General features: G+C 40.6%; 2 protein-coding genes across 4 annotated transcripts in view; both read left to right on the top strand.

Moving 5' to 3' along the window:
* The window catches only part of aldh6a1 (aldehyde dehydrogenase 6 family, member A1), a 132,541-nt gene that overhangs the window by 40,989 nt on the left and 81,596 nt on the right, over positions 1-9,956 (top strand). The gene's annotated exons all lie outside the window — the stretch shown is intronic.
* Positions 5,457-9,956, top strand: part of ttbk2a (tau tubulin kinase 2a) — a 33,548-nt gene continuing 29,048 nt past the window's right edge. Inside the window, exon 1 of one of the 3 annotated variants that reach the window (XM_077238454.1) lies at positions 5,457-5,688. The gene's annotated coding sequence lies outside the window, so the exon portion shown is untranslated. The remainder of the gene's footprint in view (positions 5,689-9,956) is intronic. The other 2 variants (XM_077238455.1, XM_077238456.1) reach the window with 2 other exon arrangements.

Raw genomic sequence — 9,956 nt, 5'->3', positions numbered from 1 at the left:
CGCCTATTTGAGAACTTACAAAAATTCCATTCCCGTTTTCCCCTGTCTGTGGTTCTTTGAGCTCTATAACATTAGGCTTGTTTGAGATGAGCAAAATCTTCGCAGAACCGATCACCGGTGATCAGCGCTTAATGTATGCCGGTTAGAAATGTGTCCGAAATGTGTCCGAAATGTATATATATACTTAGTGCTGTCAAACGATTAAAATATTTAATCGCATTAATGTCATAGTTAACTCGCGATTAATCGCACATTTTTATCTATTCTAAATTTCTCTTGATTTCTCTTTGTTCATTATTTTTTCTCATTTTAATGCTCTTATCAACATGAAAAAAGTGGATTGCTTTCTTTGTGCACATTTTTTTTTATTGAAAACAACATAGGCAATACTGTGTTCAATTTCACACTAACATTCTCACTTGGAGCAAATAATTTCTTTGTAACACAATGTAACACTGTCCATCAATAAAAGTGTGAAAGAAATACTGACGAGGTACTGATATTGACGAGGAGGCGGAGAATTCGCATTAGGTGTGTGTGTGTGTGCTTGGCCATCATCAAGTGGTATTTCAGACTGGACGTGCTGCGATGATGATAGCTCAGTTCATAACGACAAAACACACATATCACTTTGGTCTAGTCAATGGAACCATTTGGCAACTTTTTAAAAGTAAACTTTCCATTCAGAATCTTATTGGCATCCATTTCGGCGTCTCGCGCTCGTCATCCACTCAAAACGTAACTTTAACCTATTTGGCCGGCTCGCAAGCCCAAACAAGTGTGTGTGCGCGTGCCTGTTGTTTTGTTTCCGGTCTAGCTAGATCAACTTGCGCTTTGGTCGACGAAGCAACAAAACGTCTTCGCACGGCGCAAGCCCTTGAAATGAATGGGTTTCAGCGCAGCCGCGCATGCCGCGTCCTGTTGCAAAAGCATGTGAAAAAAAACTACAAAGTTTGCTAGACCAAAAAGACCGTTAATCTCGAGATAAAAAAATTAATCGCGTTAAAATGGTTTTGGGTTAACGCCGTTAATAACGCGTTTAACTGACAGCCCTATATATATATAAAAACACATAGCCTATGTCTGAATTCAGTGCCGGCGGTATGGGGGGGCATTAGGGGGCAATGCCCCCCCAAATGTCTTTTATGCCCCCCCTAATTGAATTATGATATAATTTACAAAATAATATCAGTTTAATTTAATTCACATTTCAGTGAGAAATAATAAAAATATATATCTACAAACTGCTCATTAGCTGAAATTATAATAAAGCCGACCTAAAACCACAGTGTGGCGCTGTGAGAACTTAAATTACATCCAGTTTATTAGCAACACTGTGCACGAGCGTGAATCCCGCGATATCCATCATTGATCTCGCAGGTGTCAGATCCACTGCGAGAAGCGAGAACTGTCCGGATTGCCTACGCTTTTTTCACTCCTCCTCTCACTGCCGACTACTCTCGACTACATTACATGCGAGGCAAGGCGCATCTCAAACAAACCTATTTATGTGGAAATGTCACGCTGAGGACGATTGGGTGGTCTCCGAGCCCTTGCTCTGGGTGGTCTGTAATTTGACTAAAATAGCATTTTCTTTTTAAATAGTGTTGACATGATTGTCTGCCTCCTTCATTTTGAGATGTGCCGGTTTGGAATATATGTTAGGTATTAAATAGTATTAAAGGGATAGTCTCATAAATTATTCTTGAACTGACCAAAGCATTTAAAGGGAGAAAGTGTCCATGACCTCAAGGCTAGATTATTGTAATGCTCTAGTGGGTGGTTGCCCTGCACGCTTAATAAACAAACTACAGCTGGTCCAAAACGCAGCCGCTAGAGTTCTTACCAGAACCAGGAAGTATGACCATATTAACCCGGTTCTGTCAACACTGCATTGGCTCCCTATTAAACATCGTATACATTTTAAAATATTGCTGATTACTACAAAGCACTAAATGGTTTAGCTCCGCAGTACTTGAGCGAGCTCTTAACCCATTATAGTCCTTCACGTCTATTGTGATCTCAAAACTCTGGCCAGTTGACAGTGGCAGTTTTAGGCTCGGGCGAACCGGGCAGTCTGCCAGGGCGGCATTTTTTTCATGTCACATGGGGGGCGGCATTAGCAGTTTAAAAAAATCCTTCTGCGCCGCGAAGCCGTTTTCTATTATCTATCATTTCACTGTGAAGGGAATTGGCAAATTGGCGCCCCTGCTTGCTGAGAAGGTGCCGTGTGTGATGCCGGTTTCACACTGCATGCGTTAGCAGTGAGTATTTTTTTCGGCGCCCATTTTAGATTAGAGCATTCACACACCACACGCAGAGGCGGCGCGGCAGCGCGTAGCAGCAGCACTGTCTCAGCAATACTCTAATGCAGGGGTTCCCAAAGTAGGGGTCGCGACCCCCCGTGGGGTCGTGAGACAGCGAGGGGGGGTCGCGAGATGATTTCCAGAAGTGTAATTGACAGAATTATTAAAAAATATTTTGCTACAAAAAAGTTAAAGACTTTTAATAAAACTCAAGAGATGGTGGATGTGTGGAATTTCATGATTTATGAGTGACGTTAGTCTAGTAGAACTTTCTAAAAAATATTTTGCTACCTAAAGGTTAAAGATTTTATGTGTCATGCATGCATGCATGTCTATTTCCCTCATATTAAATATAAAACGCATGTGGACTGATATTTTTCCAATGTCCGGACTCTTTTATTAACGGAGTAGGCCTATATAAACAGACGTTTCAATAAATTTGTATGAAATGCATTTTCTGAGAATTTATATTTCAAGTTTTTACTGCAAATGTCAAAATGCGCGCTCTTTGGTCCATCAGTGCTTGAGTCACCATATATCGGAAAACATTTGGAATGGGTCAGACATAATTCTGACCACTTATTAAGTTTTGTTTTAAGTAAATTTCGTTTTGTATAAATTGATTCTTCATTTTAATCAATGTTTTCATCAACAAATTGACTGGATTAATAAAAAGCAAATATACAATATAATTAGGACACGGAGGCGCCGGCGCGTGAACTGGAGCGCGTCTGATAAATGAATCGAAAACTGACAGAAAACACTAGTTTATTAATAAACAATTCAAATGTTTAATGCACAATCCTTACTTTGCCCAGTTCTTTGTGGCAAGCTGTATGCGTGCGTTGAGATGGGGAATAGGCAATATAAAAATGCTGTTTCTAGTGGTTTCTACTAGAAGGTTTCTAGTGTCAATGTATTGCTTGTTTTTCTGTTTACATTTCATGTTGTGACACTTCTCTTCTCTCGAACATAATGCTGGAGCGACCAAAGCCTCAAAAAGCTTTAACAAGCGTCCCCGTACTTTTTGACAAGCGTCCTCGACAGGGCAGCCAGAGCTTCTTTGCCGCTCAAGTCGGCGGCGGTGTGAACGTACAGTTATGCTTCTTGCGCGGACTTTTGGGACTCAGTTTTGAACTGGTGTCAAGGCGCAATGAATGAAATGAACACATGGTAATTAAATAGAACCCCTAGGTGAAATGAACGAGGGAGAGGATCACAACATGTGAATTCATCCACTCCCGAAATAGGCCTACTTAAAAGTAGTGGCTGGTGAACTGGAAGAATAGAGTAAACATTAAAGTTACTTACACAATGTGTATCTGAATGAAACGTGTCGAAAGGATCATTATTACCTCTTCCATAAACATCAGTGTGTATTTTACAAACTCTAAATGTATTGTTTTTTTAGTATACTTATGTAGCCTACATTTAGGGGGCGGTCGCGCCCCCCCTGTTCCAACGTCTATGCACCCATCTCATTAGGTGATGTTAATATTTAATATAAAATAATATAATGGTTGTTTTGACTGTTGTGTTATTTTGTGTTGTAAGTATGCCTATTAGTGCGTGTGCATAGTTTCACGCAATGTCTGTATACTTTAACCACCTCTGAGGATATAGGGCTCGCAAATCACTCGCACCTTTATTTTGGGGGTCGTGGGCTGAAAAGTTTGGGAACCCCTGCTCTAATGGAATTAGTGGGCTAAAGTCAGTCACACCACCTCAACTTTCTTCCAAAATAACGCACATTTCATTCATAATATTATAAATACAGGCCTATAGTTCCTGCAAATTTTTGTTTTTCTGAATTGTGTGAAATGGCTATAAAATAAGTAGCCTAAAACAAAACGATTATCTGGGTCACCTCACCAAGATAAATTGGTTTAATCTTGATGGACAGGAAAAGGTCAAAGCCATCAGGTGGACAATTTAGAAAAAAAAAAGAAAAGAAGAAGAGGAGAAACGAGCAAAAGATAAAGGTACAACTGTTCTCTCTGTGGTATGATTACGGTATCCATGTTGTCATGAATGAAGGGCTAATGTTAATTGTGGGTAACTCGTCTGTTTCTTAGCCTTTTTGCTATGATGCTTGTTATGCTTATACAACAATAATTAGGTTTTAAGTCAACAAACACGAGATCTAATTTCCTCATAATATTGTGCTTTGCAACAAAACTGTTACTCGAAGGTGGTCTTGCCCAGGTGTAATTCAATGTAGAACCGCCACTGCCAGTTGATAATACCTAGAATAACAAAATCAACTGCTGGCGGTAGATCCTTTTCCTACTTGGCACCAAAACTTTGGAACAATCTTCCTAACTTTGTCCGGGAACAAGACACAGTCTGTCAATTCAAATCTGGACTAAAAACACATCTCTTTGGCTTAGCATACACATAACACATTATAGATTGCTATAATGCAATGTTAGGCTGCCTCATGGACACCTCAACAAACTCTTCTCCATACCGGTGTGATGACTCCGACCCCTAACCAGATGAACTGGATAAATATTGTGAAAGTTCTGATCCAATCGCGGACTTCTGACCTGTAATGATGCCTGAATCATAATCATACACTGTTCTTTCATTGGCCAAAGGAGGACTGGCCCCCTGACTGAGCCTGGGTTCTCCCAAGGTTTTTTTCTCCATTCTGTCACCTGATGGAGTTTTGGTTCCTTGCCACTGTCGCCTTTTTTCGCCTTTATTCGCCATTGGCTTTTGGCTTGCTTAGTTGGGGACATTAACATTTAATTTTGAATTTAACAATACTATTACAACTTTACTTTCCTGTTATCTCTGTAAAGCTGCTTTGAAACAATTCGTATTGTAAAAAGCGCTATATAAATAAAGGTGACTTGACTTGACAAATTAAGAGTTTTTAAAGAGAAAAGTAATTAAATTACAGTAATACATTAATAGGCTACACAAAACTGTGTGTATTATTTAATAGTTATTATAGAAGTCAGAAACCAGACAAATCTGTGATTTGCGTGCTGTCCCGTGTTTAAACAGAAGAGGGATCTTTCTCACATTTTGAACACTTCTCGAGAACGCGCCCGGAGAATCTACGTGCACTATCAGAGTGGAATGCTAGTGCACGCGCTTGCTGTTGCGAAGGGAGATAGCGTCGCGAGCGAGCGCGCATGTAGGCAGAAGAATCAGTACGTCACAAATCTGCAGAGATGCTGAAGGACCCGCGATAGGGACATTTACAAAAACACGGCGCAGTTGTGCATATGTCAGAGCAAATGAGACCTCCTTTCGTCTTCATGGAGGAACATTCCGCGTATTTGCACCATTTGACGTCTTCGGCATGATTTTAAAGCTTATTTTATGAGAATTATAAACCACACCCGGCGCTGTGAGGATCGGGATTGAGGTGAGTAACGTTAACATGGATACGGACACACGGCTCTATGACATGCCGTCAGTGACAGCTGCAGTCATAATAATGCAGTTATAGTACTGTTTTCAAGGTCATATACACTGGAACGAACAATTTGTGATATGTAAAATGTGTGGATGTGTTGTTGTCTGTGTTCACTGTAGCAACGCGACACATCGAGCGGTGCGGATCACATTTCAACAGCGGGCCGCTGCCATTAAACCAGATCAGACTGAAACAGACGAAATATTAACATTAAATATGGAAAACAATAATCTGACGTTTTTATTAGGAAGTAAAATTCGTCTGCAGTGAAACCAGTATTTGCAGACAAGAGCAAATGCTGTAATGATCTGATAATTCCTTAAACAAGCTCTGCAAAACACACACACACACACACACACACAAATCGTGCTCACTGTTGCATACGTCAATTAGCACAATCTGCTCACCTCTGTTACATTAATTTCACAGATCAGTTCTTTAGCGTCAGTAAGTTAATGTGTGTCCTTGTTAAAATGACACATGTCAATCACTAAGCTCTAAGTGCAGGTTTATCTCGCTTCTTAAAGATAATATAATTTCTCTGATGTCTCTGTACTATTACATTTTCTTTTGGTTTTAGGCTTTTATCTAAAGGAAAGCAACTACAACACAGAGCTGTTACTGTGTAATTTTTTCAGTCCTCCATTTGATTGGTTGATATTTTATAACCTCACAATTAGGCTGTGTTCAAAATCGCCCCCTATACCCTCATTCACTATTCCCACATTACTCCACTAATATAGTCTACTTGAGGGAGTGAATGAAAACGAGTGAGGGAATTCTGACTCTAAGTTCGCGGGAAGGGCTGCCGCTTTTGTATAGTTTGTGCTTGCTGTTTAATAATCATTTAAAACTTTTCAAACTGGCTCCTGTAGTAATGAAAATATTTATCTTGAACTCTGTCATTGAAACAAGCATGTATGAACCTTAATTAAACTATTTAATAATCAATTTAAAATGAATTTATACCTGTATGATATTACGCTGTACCCACATTGGAGCAGCATTTTGGAAAATGGATGGATGGATGATTCAGCTGCGAGCGCCATGGCATCTTCTGGCCAGACGTGGAAATTCATTCTGCAGTGAATTGTGGGTATTCTCTTGCCGTTGAGGCATACATTGACTGGATCCCAAATGGCACACTCCGGCCTTATGGACCTCCTTCGAGTTCACACTTGGTGACGTCAGGAAGTGCAGACCTAAGGGGCGCTGGCCTCGAGTCCATGAGGGCACGCAAGAGTGTATTTTTTTGGACAGGCTTGATGACATCATGCCACCGAAAGTCAAACAGCCATGAATCTCCTCCCCTCATTTGTCTGATTGGGCGTTCGCAACTTCGCAATGATTCCTGGGTAGGTAACCCGTGTGGAGGGTGCAAAAGTGGGGCTTCGCCGAAGTCCGCATCGAGGGCACAAAGGCGGTGCTCGCGAGCACTCTTCTAAGCACTGAAATGGCGAATGGGACACCCTACAGACTTACACTTAGTGAGCACGCGCAATTTAAGGCCACGAGACCGCGAGTCCACATGAAGTGTGCCATTTGGGATCCAGCCATAGGTTGTACACTCGTTATTGTGGTGGTGCATTGTGGGATTGAATGAGTGCACTCGATAAGGGTTCGGACACCACTACAAATGGCTGTCCCCATAAATAGTGCCCTATTTAAGGGTATAGGGAGTAATTTCGGACACAGCCTTGGATTTTTCGCTGTATTATCGGTGTTCCAGACCAGAGTAAATTAGCATGCATGACATGGAAAACCCAGAGTGGAGTTGGAACAGAGTGATTGCTGTGCGGGAAGGGAAATCTCTGTCCTCCGCTCCACTCACATACGTTGTTTCTGCACACAATGTCCTAAAGAAAAACCTCATGAAAAATATTTTTTGCCTGTTATAAAAATATATTAAATATATGATGAAATTGGTTGTTTTAACTTGATTTTTTATGTCTTTTTTAAATTCATTTTTGTATTTATTTCTCAACAGATTGCTTATCGTATTGCACAAGCCAGTTATAAGCTGCCATCAGACAATTGATGATCTCATGTGCGACTTTTTTCATGATTCATTTTTACTATATTATTATAAAAATGAAAGTGTATTTTTTGTTGTGGATTTCCCAATTGCGATCCTCATTTTTCAGAGTTGCATTTGTGAATAAATAAAAATGTAACCGGTTGTGTAAAATAGGTGCATAATATAGTAATATCGATATCACGATCACGTGCCCCTTAATCTAATCAAGTCATATTACTGCATGTTTTAGGTATCACTATCATATCACTGGTTAAGAGAATCGACATCAGGTGATGTATCATGATGAAACATCCAATTTACACCCCTACTTAAAACTATTGTATAAAAGCAATAAAACCCCTCCAAGTCCCTCTGTTGTTCTAAATCAGCACAGATGCTACCTGGCTGAACAGGTATATATACAGAACTACAGGCTCATGAATATTCGAAATTATTGTTACTGAGAAAAAAAATTCAAACAAAAAAACAACAACTAATATTTATTCAGTTTAGAAGCATTTCTCAGATGTTATTTGTAGATTGTGATTTGTGACAAATAGATTAGGCCCTAGTCAAATAATTTTCCTCTTTCACAGGTCACACATTTAACTTAAAGGGTAACTAAACCTCTGGTCAAAGCCTGACTCCACCCACTGGCAATATTTGAAAAATGCTGGAAAAGTGGGCAGAGCCCAGCGGAGATAGAGGCGACGAACCGAGGGCGGGGCTGAGCGGGGGGGGGGGCGTGCACCTGAGACCCGCAGTGACAGCTGCTGTCAAACTAGCTCAAATGGAGTGAAGCAAGTAGCTTTGCAACAGAGCGGTCATTTGAGTCGTGAACTTTTCTCCCCCATCTTCACCTGAAGTGGAGGAGTGTGAATTGTCTGTGGACACCAGCTCAAACTGCGTTCTTGACTCCCGCTTCGCGATCGGCATCCGATTATTCTTATATTCAGTCATTTTGAGGTAATTTTTTCCAGGATTATTATTACTATTACGTTCAATATATTTTGCTGCTATGTGAAAAAAATAATCAGCAAATCGCGCCGTGAAGAAGGAACATAAATTGTGATTAAAAATATATGCTCACTCACATCATGACGCCGCTGCGGTGGTGGAGTCCATGCAAGAAGAGCAGCGTTTGGCAGCGCGAGCTGTGTGGAGAAGCCCATTTCCACCTCCATTGCGTTGGAGAAGCAATCCCACGTAAAATGCAGGTTGCACACTGGAGCGATAGGCGAGATTAACTACCTAGGCTACATGAAATAATCTAAATAACTATATAAATGCTATGCTAACTAGATGCTAATATATACAGTATCTATCCTGATCGTTTTCAATACTTGTAATTCCAACTCCTGACTCGCTACAGTAGTTTTGACGGAACCAGATGCTTTTATACCAGGGGCTGCCAAGGGCGTGACCGAGTGACGTCAGAGAGTATTCTACCTCAGAGAGTACCCCTACTGCAGGAGCTTTCCGTTTAACCTGAAGAGGGCAGCACTCAGACGTTTTTACACCATATACAGGTCCTTCTCAAAAAATTAGCATATTGTGATAAAGTTCATTATTTTCCATAATGTAATGATAAAAATTAAACTTTCATATATTTTAGATTCATTGCACACCAACTGAAATATTTCAGGTCTTTTATTGTTTTAATACTGATGATTTTGGCATACAGCTCATGAAAACCCAAAATTCCAAAAAATTAGCATATTTCATCCGACCAATAAAAGAAGTGTTTTTAATACAAAAAAAGTCAACCTTCACATAATTATGTTCAGTTATGCACTCAATACTTGGTCGGGAATCCCTTTGCAGAAATGACTGCTTCAATGCGGCGTGGCATGGAGCCAATCAGCCTGTGGCACTGCTGAGGTGTTATGGAGGCCCAGGATGCTTCGATTGCGGCCTTAAGCTCATCCAGAGTGTTGGGTCTTGTGTCTCTCAACTTTCTCTGCACAATATCCCACAGATTCTCTATGGGGTTCAGGTCAGAAGAGTTGGCAGGCCAATTGAGCACAGTAATACCATGGTCAGTAAACCATTTACCAGTGGTTTTGGCACTGTGAGCCGGTGCCAGGTTGTGCTGAAAAAAAAATCATCTCCATAAAGCTTTTCAGCAGATCCAAGCATGAAGTGCTCCAAAATCTCCTGATAGCTAGCTGCATTGGCCCTGCCCTTGATAAAACACAGT

Source organism: Siphateles boraxobius, unplaced genomic scaffold (genome assembly GCF_051911475.1).
Source record: "Siphateles boraxobius isolate OS27281-9 unplaced genomic scaffold, OSU_SipBor_1 22, whole genome shotgun sequence".
Taxonomy (NCBI): Eukaryota; Metazoa; Chordata; class Actinopteri; order Cypriniformes; family Leuciscidae; genus Siphateles; species Siphateles boraxobius.
This window is presented reverse-complemented; position numbering and strand designations above follow the sequence as displayed.